At 36.1% G+C, this 12,166-nt stretch overlaps 1 protein-coding gene across 6 annotated transcripts in view; it reads left to right on the top strand.

Annotated features, from left to right (window-relative positions):
- Positions 1 to 12,166, top strand: part of LOC129569893 (uncharacterized) — an 81,286-nt gene that overhangs the window by 43,152 nt on the left and 25,968 nt on the right. For all 6 annotated transcript variants that reach the window (XM_055449117.1, XM_055449112.1, XM_055449114.1 and 3 more), the window contains exon 3: positions 6,350 to 6,541. The gene's annotated coding sequence lies outside the window, so the exon portion shown is untranslated. The remainder of the gene's footprint in view (positions 1 to 6,349; positions 6,542 to 12,166) is intronic.

The raw sequence follows: 12,166 nt of genomic DNA, 5'->3' as shown, positions 1-12,166 counted from the left end.
GGCACCAAATGCGGATATCATTTATTGATTTGGTCTTCATTTAAAGAGAATAATTTCAAATAAATATATTTTTAATGATCTAAGAAATGTCTGTTGCTTTGCTATTATTTGGAAAGACGCTATGGTATTTTTTGCACATTTGTGTCACATTGTCAACGATAAATGTGATTAATGCACTTAATATCTGTCCGTTTTTGGGTGGAGAGCAAGAGCAAGAGCAAGATATTTTGTTTCAGCATGTGCTTCAAATGCGAAAGGAAATCATTAAATAATGCAAAGCTTTTCAGCACACACACACACACAATTCCAGTTGGTGGAACGTTTCGGTAGTTCAGAAATAGGGAAACGACGATTTATGCACAACCGCAACAACGGAAATCATATGCGCGACATTCTAATGATTCCACCAGCAGAATTGTGCTCTCTGCTTGAAATTATTATCTCTCACATACTCATTTGGCGAATGAAATGGAAAACAATCTTTTTTATTGCAAAGAATGCTGAAAACAACCCACGACAAACGACACTCGTTTCAATAACTTCCATCATTCCTGAATATGAATCGTGTGCGAATCGTGCTGTACTTTTTTATGCTTTTTCCATTTTTAATGAAATTTATCATCAGCAAGCAGAAAGCAACTCGCTTGTGTGTGTGCGTGCGCTTTCGCTTGTTTCTGCTCCACATCCTGAATGCTTTCCACTTTTCTATGTGCTTCTTTAGAGAGAGCTCTTTTTGCGTCGGATGGTTGTTTTATTGTTATTGTCATTTGCTCTTCGCGCTTCACTTCATGCTCTCGCTGTGTTATTTGTTCATTCAACTCTCTTAATTTCTGAGTACAATGACTGATTTTAACACGCATCCAATAGTAGTTGGTGCTACACACACAAACAGTCATAAACATTTGTTCGTTCACGCGCGCATTCGCTTCGCATTTATTATTTATTTTATTCGTGTTGTGAATATTTGCATCGTTTTGATTTAATTTATGTAAACGCCAAGTGATATATTGAAAATTATTAATTTGTATCGTTGTTAATGCGCCATTGTTTGACTGTTTTCGATGCAAAAAGTTACTCGTGGACGGTATTCCATACATAAATGCGTGGCTCTTGTGACTGAAGACGTACAAACACGCATCTTGTACTTTTTTTTGTTCGGCATTTCACTAAGCATGCATTCTTTTTTTTACGCATGTTTATCTATATTTCGATATTTTTTTTCGGGATTTTTGAATTTCCGTGCTGATACGTTTCTCTTTCTTGTTCATTTCGTTTCGTTCATTTTGGCTGTGCGCCCCAGATTTCTGATTCGATCGAATACCACGTACCATTGTGTGTCATGCCAAAATCGAAAAACCATTTTCTTTTTCCAAAGTACAGAACATTTTTTGAACAAACGAGAGTGGATCACGACATTGTGATGTTCTGATGATGAAGGCCTTCGCCGTTCGGATTTTCGAGTGCCTCGCCTCTTTCTTGTGCTGCGATATCACAGTTTTATCGACATCAAATAAATATCATTCTTGCTTGCGCTCGAAAAAAAAAAATCTTTAGTCAGTGAGATCGTATTTTAATATGCTAGCACATTAATAAAATCGGTGCCAATGTTCGTTTGGTGTCATGCAATGTGTCTCTCATGCGAAATATTCGTTTGGCACGAAAAACCATTGTACCGAAAGATGCAAAACGATAAATAATCTTCACCGTTTTTCTCTCCGTCTCCGTCTATTTCTTCTTCGTTTTTTTTTGTTTTGTTTTCATTCAATGTTTTTCTTGGACAAATATTGCAAGTGCACCTGCTAAACGGTATTATTTTGTTCCGTATGTCAGCAGCAAAATAACAACAAAACATCCAAAATAGCACGATTACGACGACAGGGACCGTGACAAACTATTGAAAACACAAATATTATATGGTTTGTTCTGGTTCATGTTCGTGGCCGTGCCGATTTTCAATTAAAGAGCATTTTTACAAAAAAAAATTTCTTTTTTGCAATGTCATCAGAACGGGTTGCGAAACAAATTAACAAGCGCACGAGTTGATTTAAGTCAAGCAAAGTAATCCTATTTTGATACAAACGGATACAAACATAGCAATCAGAAAATAATGATATAGCAACTGTTTACATTGTACATACGTTGTGCAATTTTACACGGTAAAAATCATCCGTGTATTGGATTTTTGAATCAATTCATTGAAAATCAGATCGATGTTGCAAAGTCGCTGCAAATAGAGCCATGTAAATAGCTTGGTCACCGTTCAATCTTTTATTAGTTTTCAAATTTGATTTACTGCAGTTTCTAAATCTACTCTTGACATACGACCAATTCGACTGTGAATCACAGTTTATAACATGTTTCGTATACTTTTTGAATATATTGTTTGTGTATGATTACGTAATTGACTAAAATCCAAATGTCTTTATTTAGGACTCTTCATGACCGTTGCCTAATTGACTTCCATTGAAAGAAAGTGCATTGTACCATTGGTGCAATCGAATAATAAAATTGTATTCAATTGAAATACAATCTTTCCTATATTCCATTTTTGGTTTATAATAGTTATTACACATTGTTTCGTTGTCAAACAAAACTTAACACAATAAGTGATGAAATATCAATCATTTTGCTTTTTTCTCGTTGAATTCATTGTTATTCACCTAATAAAGTTCTTGAGCAGACTGTTTTCTTAATGATTTTGGAAAATTAACATTGCCGATTGTAAATTGTCGATAGGTGTTCTTTATGTTGTTGAAAAAAAAACTCATCAACTAATTTTGCTCAATTATTCCGAAGATGGAATGAAACAATAACAGTTACTGCCAAGGAATGATGATATTCAAGCGAAATTACCGAAGTTTCAATTGAAAAACTACAACACGAAAAATATTCATTGTTGTTCTTATGCACACACATAGACTGTATGCATTGCGAATCGTTTCGTTATTGCCACTAAACAATCTACATGTCTGAACATTGTTTTCTTTATTTCACTCAATATATATTAAACTAGCGCACCACAAGCTGTGACAGTCAATACTTGTGTCGTGTATATATTCGTAATATTGCCTCGCTGCAAATACTGGGATTAACCAAACCCAATGTCTAAGCATATTCGACTGTATTCTATTTTTATCGAAATTCCCTATGAATAGAATTACACAACTGTGGATCATGTACTTGGAAAACACACTCTGCCATTTCGTGAAGTGGCGGAGCCAACAAAAGAAGAATGATATTTAGAAAGAGCGAACGAAGAATCATCAGCAGGGTTCTAATCTCATCTCGAAATTGTCACGCTTATGTTGTCACCGTAGAAATGAACTCAAAAATCTATTGAAATGTCAGCATGCAATATTCTAAAGTCTGTTGTAATTTCATTTTATATTCTTCAGCGTTTATATTTTTTTTTGCTGCATCCATCGGCTGTAGCGCAGTTCTATCTTTGTTCGTTCGATTTCTCACATTTCATATATTTTTATTGGCAAACGTTGAGCAGAGACCGAAGTGGTAGAAAAACTAGCGTTCGTTTTATTTAAGAGTTTATGGCAACCGAGATAAGCAAATATGGCAACATGAAGAGAGAAGGAAAAAAATTGCATGAAGAATGAGAGGAAAATAGCCACAAACCGCTTGAAATCGATACCGACATTTCACGAATGACGGCAAACATGAGAGAGCCGAAAAAAAGTTACTTAAGAGTTGTAACATGAGCGAAAATTCACTGAACTGAAAAATGAAATAAATTCGAAGCGAAAGAGCATTTTCAGTGGTTCGCTCGCGCATACCCATTCGCTTTGATGGTCAATCGATTCGCGATCCAAATCAACTTTTCTACCGATAAACTACGTTGATGCTCGCGAAAAAGAAACACACAAACACATACACACTCATAAAAACCGAAGGAAATAACACACGTGTACGTTTATGGCGGAGGAAAAATGCGAATAAAGTAGCATTAGATTCACATGCATGATATTAGACTTCGATTTTGAACTTGACCGAAAAAGAAGCAGATAAAAGCCGAAAAACTCGTACGGCTTATGATTCAAAACAGCATGGAATGCGTTTTTTGTTGGTTTTATTCAAAATGAAAAACGACAACAAAGTATAATTTCGCACTTAATCTGCTCGAATGTGTCGTTGCCTCATTTTCTTCACATTCATTCCAGTTTAATGTTAGAAAAACGAAATCTGTGTGAGAGAGAGAGAGAGAAAAAAAACCAGATAAACGAATCAAAAGAGCATTCGATTTGCTCCGTAATGATTAACTTCAGCTGCGAAAAGTGAAATGCAACGCATGAAAAGGAACGACCAAAACAAAATTGAAAACATTTCACATCTTCTCAGACTCTCCTCAGAGTCCTTTGATTGTTTTGCATATGAAATGAACTTATTTAACCGATTATCAGATTTTCTCTTTCTCCCCGATACCTTCAGTGTTTGGCTTGTCGCTTTTGGTCATTGTCAATATTTATACTCGCATTTTGTGTCACGAAAACAGAAAAGAAAGAACGAACGAACGAACGAAAGACAGACAGACTGTTGGAAACGAATACAATGGGATCGTGAATGTGTTTGCTATATAATACCAAATTATGCGATAAAAATAACAGTTCGGTCTTATTCAGATTCACCAAAATGGCTTAAATATATTACGAAAGTTTATTGGGAAAAACACAGGAGGCGTGCATAGAGAAAAAAAAGCAGATCAACTTCAGAAAATAATGGCCATTCAGACGAAGCAACACATGGTTGCGTGCGTTCGGTATTATTACATTCTTTAAATATTAAATGAGCAATGGTTGCAATGTGACAATACTGTCAACAAAGTCCTATTGAGACGTTCTTATTATTGTCGCTTCCTTTTAATCCCGTCCGATGCGAACGATTTTCAAGCAAACCGAGACCTGTTTACTATTATTATCATCGTTATTATTATTGTTGCACACCTTCCCATTGATGGCTTACATTCTCATCGTCAACTACAAAATCTATAACAATTTAACTATCCATGATTGGATTTCGAACATTGAAATTGTGTTGAAATATGATTGCATTGTTGTGAACAAAGTGTTTGATATGCATTTTTCAAAATGAAATTTCTTTTCGAAATTCAAATCGTTAAACCAAATGACACATTGAAATAAATCCTCGTTGTTTCGACAGTAATTTCATCGCACGCTGTAACCATGCTGTTATTCATTTCATCGCATTTTTATTTGGGATTGAAGCACCGCCGATTTTATTGGATTTTTACAAGCTGCAAAGTGTCCGTCAGAGCGTAAATAGAAACGAACGCAACACTTAAAGGACTTGATTAAACAGTATGTAGCTGTGAAACTGGCGTTTCTGTTTTTGTCATTTTATCGACAAAATGAATAATAAAAGAAATGAGATGGTAAAAAATGTCAATTGCTACCGGCTTTTTTGTACCATCGGAACGTTTTTTTTTATTATTATTTTGCTTTGCCCAACTCAAAAGTGTACGGTCTCTTTGTCGGCCGAATGTTTTGTTATATTTCGTTTTTATTCACAAAACTCTCTCTCTCTCTCTCAAAATAGAGCAAAATATGCGTGAAATAGAATCAGATGCTGTTTTTGTCATCAGGTTAGGTAAAATGATGAAGATCATTTCAATATACATTCGGATGCTCTCATTTCAAATGTTTACTTATTCAAATTAAGAAGTCTTTCATTTATTGTGCACATCGCTCGTCTTTCGTTTTTTTTTCTTTTCCCATCATTCAGGCCGCTTTCATTCTTCTCTCAAGATTTTTTTTGCCCTTCCCTTTCATTCAAATCGATTGATTCTATCGGTTGCGTCCTTTCAACTCCAGTTACTACTATATATTCTACCGCTCCTTTACATTCCGTTCTTCGTTTATTCATTCCATTTTATTATCTTTACAATTCGTAAAATGAAAAAAAAAAATGTTGTGTGAGTTTCGTGTAACAACCGAGTTCGCTCAAGATAAAACAGGTCGGCATGTTTGTCATTGGCATACAGTTTCAGTCGGCAAGGAAACGACTGATTCTGCCAATATCATTGAAAAATGCACTCGTTTTTTTTTACCTTAACATTTACCAATGTTATATTTATGTTTTATGATATCTATGGTTTTGTGATCGCTTCCTGATGAACGGAAATACAATTTCTACAGCATTGATAGCGTAATTGAAATGGATAGGTGTCGATCACACAAAACGTCTAATCGAATATCATGTTTTGAATACATGGAATACAATCGTGTGTGCTGTTTGAATCGAAAAATCATATTTAGAATTTAGACAAATGTTTTCTGGATCCTTCAGTTTCTAATAAATGTTTTTCCTTATTTCTTCTCAGGTGTTTTTCCTCTACAAACGGAACTCATTCCAGTGGATTATTTTTGAATGAATGAATCGATTTTCGGACATTATTTGACCAAAACAGATCAAATCAAGACTACTGAAACCTCTTTTCAAAATAAAAATAAACAATAATTATCAACAAAAACATCTTGTGTGAATCAAATCTTGGATTTTGAAGCAAAAAGAGGTAAATATTGTTCATGAATAAAAACACAGAATGAAATAGAAAAAAAAGAACATTCTTGATGATATCAAAGTCGAAATTTCTACGATGAATGTGTCAAAAGTGTTGTCTGACAAATACACAAATTCCGCTCATTTTGCTGCATCATTCCGTAACTACTGCTTAAACGAAACATATGTTGAATTGAATGTTGTGAACCTGCTAAAATCCTCTGATTTTTTCTTCAATGTGTTCGGCGAGAATTGATCCAAATGTAATAAATCCAAATGTGCTTTAATATACTCCATACACGCCTTAACAATGGTAGCCTGTATTATTGATTTTATATTGTACACCTGTGTGTATTTTAGCTGCTAAACGGCGTTCAAGCTTAACAACTCCGCTTATGTCGAGTGTGGAGTAGTCAATCAGTTTCGATTTTGAATAGGTATTTTATTGGCATTTCGGTTAATATGAAAATTGATTTTGCCTTTCGCAACAACTCACACACGTCGATTTTATTGAACTTCAAACGATATTCGATCGAAAGGCGTACATTACACACTTACAATGTGATAAAATTCAGAGCCGATTATGGCTGGCATGAAGAATGGATCCATTGCATCAATATTGAAAATCGCTACCGAATCCAATTCAAACGTGTGCAACTAAATTCAGTTGAGATTTTCCCATATTCACGGGCCAATGAATTTCAAACCGTTCGCGATTTTTTTTTTGTTCGTCGGCAAATCTTGAGCATTCAATGCCTAACGTGAGCCAGCCTAATTCCATCAAGGAGCTGAAGAATTTTCTGCTTCAAACACACATCAAATGGATTTTCAGCTTTTCCATCATTTTCAAGGTGCTTTCACATCGGATTTTCGAAGCACTTGACTAAAAGCATTCCAAATAGATTCTTCCGAATTTAATGTAGCTTCGAATTTCATATGGAGATAATATATTTCGATAACAACATGATGTAAGCAAATAGCGACTGTGCCATTGTTGAAAATTGTGCTATGTACGCCGTTACAAAATCGTACAACATTAATTGAATCTGTTTAATTGCAAAAGACAGACTCGTCTCTGTATTCGAAAGTCAAAAGAGTCGTCTTTCGTGTAGGAATAAATCATTTGATGGAACAACAATCTCATGAGTATTCATCGGGATGGTATGGCGAGCATACAAGGTCGTTCTAAATAATAGAACAAAAATAAAATAGCAAGGTCCTGCTGGTCAACCATTTTTTTTTTATTATATTCCGTATTTTCATTTTGTTTACAAATAACAAAACGTTTTTAAAAAAGAAGTACAAAAACATTGAACAAAATGTGCAGGATAATTGTAAAAGTTCCTCTTGGCATGCTGGAATATTCTTTGTTAATTTTTGCCCGATGCTTCATTCGTGATAAGTTTGCGCCAAATTAATTTTTCTGCTAACGCATTTTATGACTCAAAATTGAGTAGAGCTCACTGTTACTCTGGTTTCAGTTCGACATTAATTCAAATAATTGTTAGAATCTTCTCCCCGGCGAATTTCCCAAGCGAACTCGTAAAGAACTTCGTGTACACAGCACAATGAAAAAAAGGCAATGGAACCAAAGTCAATGTAATATATGGCAAGGATATAAGAATATATCCTTTGGAAAAAAGAATTCTGTTTGAAACAAGAAAAAACAGAAACTATTTGCACATTGATAAAAAGTTTTCCATTTGCATATCCGCTTCAGTTTTCATTTTTCTGCGGATAACGTTGAAACTTCGGAAAATAAAACAAAGAAACAACGGGAAAGAATGGGGAAAAATAAAAATCAAAAGAAAAATTCTGTGAAATGAAGAACCGTTATCGCGCGCGCGAATGTAAATTATCTTCTGAAATGTGAATGAAAGAAAAGAAAAAGACGAATGAACAGATAGCCAACCCATACCATCGAATCGGGCGAATGCGGTCCGCTATCGAACAAAAGAGCGAGCGTCTTGATAACAAACAAAGTTATTTATTTTTAATGTTCGAGTGCACGACGTTACATTGTCATATTGAGTTGGAACGGTGCTCAAGCAATTACGAGGCTTGGCATTGCAATCAATTTCAAAAACAGGAAGTTCAGTGGTTTTTATCGGTTTGCAAGTCATAGTGGCAACGGAACTTGACAATTTGTATGCGAGAATGCCGCTGTCGCCGCCACCGGGCGGCGAAAGAGAGAGAGAGAGAGAGAGAGAGAGAGGAAGAAATGTGATAGAAACACGTAACGCGCAAAAACAATATGTTAATCATTTTATTGCTATTTCCAATTTGAAAAGTTTTGCATTTTAATCGTGAATGGTGGTGAGACAGGGACAGCGGCACAAACACACACACACACACACTTTTGTGCCAAACGCCTCAGCTCGACGCTTTAAAGAATTACATTCAAGCCCGTTCGATTCGCCGTGTCGTCCCGCCGTTAATGGTTTGGTTCGACTTTAATTTAGTTGAAATTTATTTGTCTGGAAATTGAATGGCTGCCACTGTTGAATGGAATGGTGGTGCGGATTCCTGGCTTCCAAGCTGTTGACAGACACAAAAACTTCAAGTTGTGCTCACGCTCTTCGTTTTTCATTCGTTTTGCCTACTGCAAATTTGTATGTTTACTTTATTGTCTACCACACTCGTTCGATGCGCGAAGCACTGTAGCAGAAACGATGTAGCAGCCATATCCGTCTAATTTACCTGTAAACAAAACACACGGTCTCAATAATGCGGCGCTTGTGTTTCATTTCCATTTCCATGTGTTAGTCGTGCATTGGCAAATGTGTTGCGATGGAAGTTGAAAGACATCGACTGAATCTAGCTAAAACCAAACAGAACGAGAAAAAAAAATTCGAACAAATTTAACCGGAAAACATGAAATATCGGAAACAGACGCACACGTTCATTTCACTGTTGTTCAAAGACGATAGACGAAAAATTGTAACAACGCGTCAACACAACATTGGAGGAAAAAAAAAGTAAGCGAAGGCAATAACGAGCAACGACACCCAAACAAATGAATCTCTAATGGATTTATTAATGTAGATCCGGTTCAAATTTGCCAAAGCCGGAGCGACGGGCACAAAGAAAAAAAACCGATACACGAAATTGAAAACGATTTTCAGCTGTCAAATTGTTTGTAGAAAAACGCGTTGTTCATGACAGTATTTTTGTATTTCCTACCCGCGTTAGCGCAAACATGTTACAAGTTTGCCAAAAACACAGCAGCATTTCGCAATAGACAGCAATAGAATGCGAATAAAACAACACACACACACATACAATGGATTAATTTCTGGCAAGCATTTCTGCAGGATATTCGATGCTTTCGTTTGTTTTTCTGACATCGTTTGACATGCTCATAAAAATGCACATAAAATACTTATCATCGGTAGACTTTTTTGCTCGTTCATTTTCTGTCTGACATAGCGTACATCATCGTTATGTTACATCGAATGCTGTTTTTCGTGTTTCTTTCGATCCACTCTTCGACGAAGTACCGGAAATTTTATTTTCAGACACGAAAAAAACACCCCCAAACCATCAGTCAGCATCAGGAGGCAATATAGCATCGCGACGTGCTATCATAAATTGCGCTTCAAAGTATTTTCACGAATTAAATGTGATATCGATGCCAAAACACACAAAGAAAATAAAGCAGAAAAGAAGAGAACGAGATAATGCTAACGATGTGGGAGAGGCCCCGAGAGTTGTTCACTGTGTAATACGGCTTTTTATTTAGATTGCGGCAAACGAGAGAACATGCATAATTTTTCAATATTTTTTAATTTTCCATAATGTAATATCACCCTTTCTTGTCTCAGCGCGTTCACTCTATAATCTCTGGATCGGTTTGCCATGCCTTTTTCATTCATGCATAACAATCGCTATCACAGTTTTCCCCGATATCAGAAAAATGATTCTGATACTTCTTACTTCCAAACTCTATCTATACTTAATCATTTCTCTCTGGTGCTCGCTATTGGGAACTGTGTGCGGAAAATTCGGCAAGACGATGCCAGTTTTTGCATAGTTGAACACGCAGAAATTTGGAGCCAGAATCCATAATGCGGCGAATTCAACGATAAAAATCCACTCGAATATCAATAGCAAAGCAAACACTTGGACGGAAAAGTGCAGCAAAATGGAGAAACTGAATAAACATTGGGGGTAGTCTGATCCAAACGAAACAGCACACACACACACGCACACAACAGCAAACAAAAAATGGGAAGAAATGTTATTAGAGATATGAAATGAACTAAAGTTATCAATAAATAAATTGATCCGGAATTCACTTAAGCGTGAATTTGAGCAGATAGGTTCGGGCATGGTAAATATTCGGCATTTGGTTTATTGTGTGTGCGCGTGTGTTTTGCCATTCCGGCTTCACTTTCATCCGAACCCATTACTGGCTCCGGCCTTGAATATATATGATTGCAAAATTCGCATGTTTTTCCCCATGTTTCCATTTCTCAAATAAAACATAGACATTGACATGGCTTAGTATTTAATAAGCCAAAAAATGTTCCTGTGAGCCAAATTGTGCATCCGCCCGAATGGGGTTACATGGTTTACGTTTGTGAACCATGTGAACGGTCTCAATATGAATTCAGAGGCGAGTTTCTTTCTCAACATAATCCAAAACGATCAATTAGTTTTGATTATGCGAATTTGTCGTTGAGCATAGAAGTCGATTTTAAACAGTTTCTGTTGTGTATTTTTTTTTATGGTACGGTCGGAGTTTATAATGTCGCTGTTGGAGCGCCTCGGGCCATTTGGTAGTTGGGTTTCCTGTTTGCATATACTTCATATAACAATGTTCATGTTTTGTAATGGTTTCGCCATTTCTCCCATGCATACACGTTCTCCGTTTTCAATTCAAATTATTAATCCACCAAATGCTAAGTAACAAGCGGCGCTGCAGTCCAGACTCATGTACTCTCGATTCGCTAGCGTTGTTCGTATGCTTGTGCGCGCCCCGAACAGAGGGTGGATTTATTGTATACATCTATTAAATGATTTAATAGAATGAGTTGGTTGAATGCAGATGCATGTGCGGTTTTTGCCAGAGAGCGAAATAATGTTTTGATATGAAATTGATAAACATAAGTAGCGAATCCACAAAAACCCATAAACTTAGATCATTATCTGGAAACGTTTTCTGTTTTTGTATCGAGTTGAATAGACATGAAACCAAACCAAAAACAAAACAACAGCAACAGCAGGAAAACCCTATGAAAACATAGCCCTCTATGTATTGTATGCGTATATCTTCCGAACAAACGAGAAAAAAAAACGAATTTATTGGATGAAGCTCCCCTTTTGGAATTGGAGGAGCAACCGAGTTTCTCTTTTCTGGCTGGAGTCATATTCTTTCGACAGCATAATTCAGATGCGAAAGAGAAGCACACTGAATGTTGTCTCATTATTGTTCACGTTTGGAAAAAATCGCCCTTCCATTCGTTGCATTGAACGCATTGCACATTGATGTAAATTCATTAACTACATGGAAGCGATTTCATATCATGTTTTTAAAATAAACTCCACGCATTATTTCGTATCGTTGGGATTTTTTTTAATGGATTGTTCCTTCCCTTCCCTTCCATTAATGGAATACAGAAAAAAAAACTGACTG

This window comes from Sitodiplosis mosellana, unplaced genomic scaffold, assembly GCF_009176505.1.
Source record: "Sitodiplosis mosellana isolate CC-2019 unplaced genomic scaffold, AAFC_SMos_1.0 Smas_scaffold_47, whole genome shotgun sequence".
In the NCBI taxonomy this organism is placed as follows: Eukaryota; Metazoa; Arthropoda; class Insecta; order Diptera; family Cecidomyiidae; genus Sitodiplosis; species Sitodiplosis mosellana.
The sequence above is the reverse complement of the archived record's forward strand: the minus strand, read 5'-3'. Positions and strand labels throughout refer to the sequence as shown.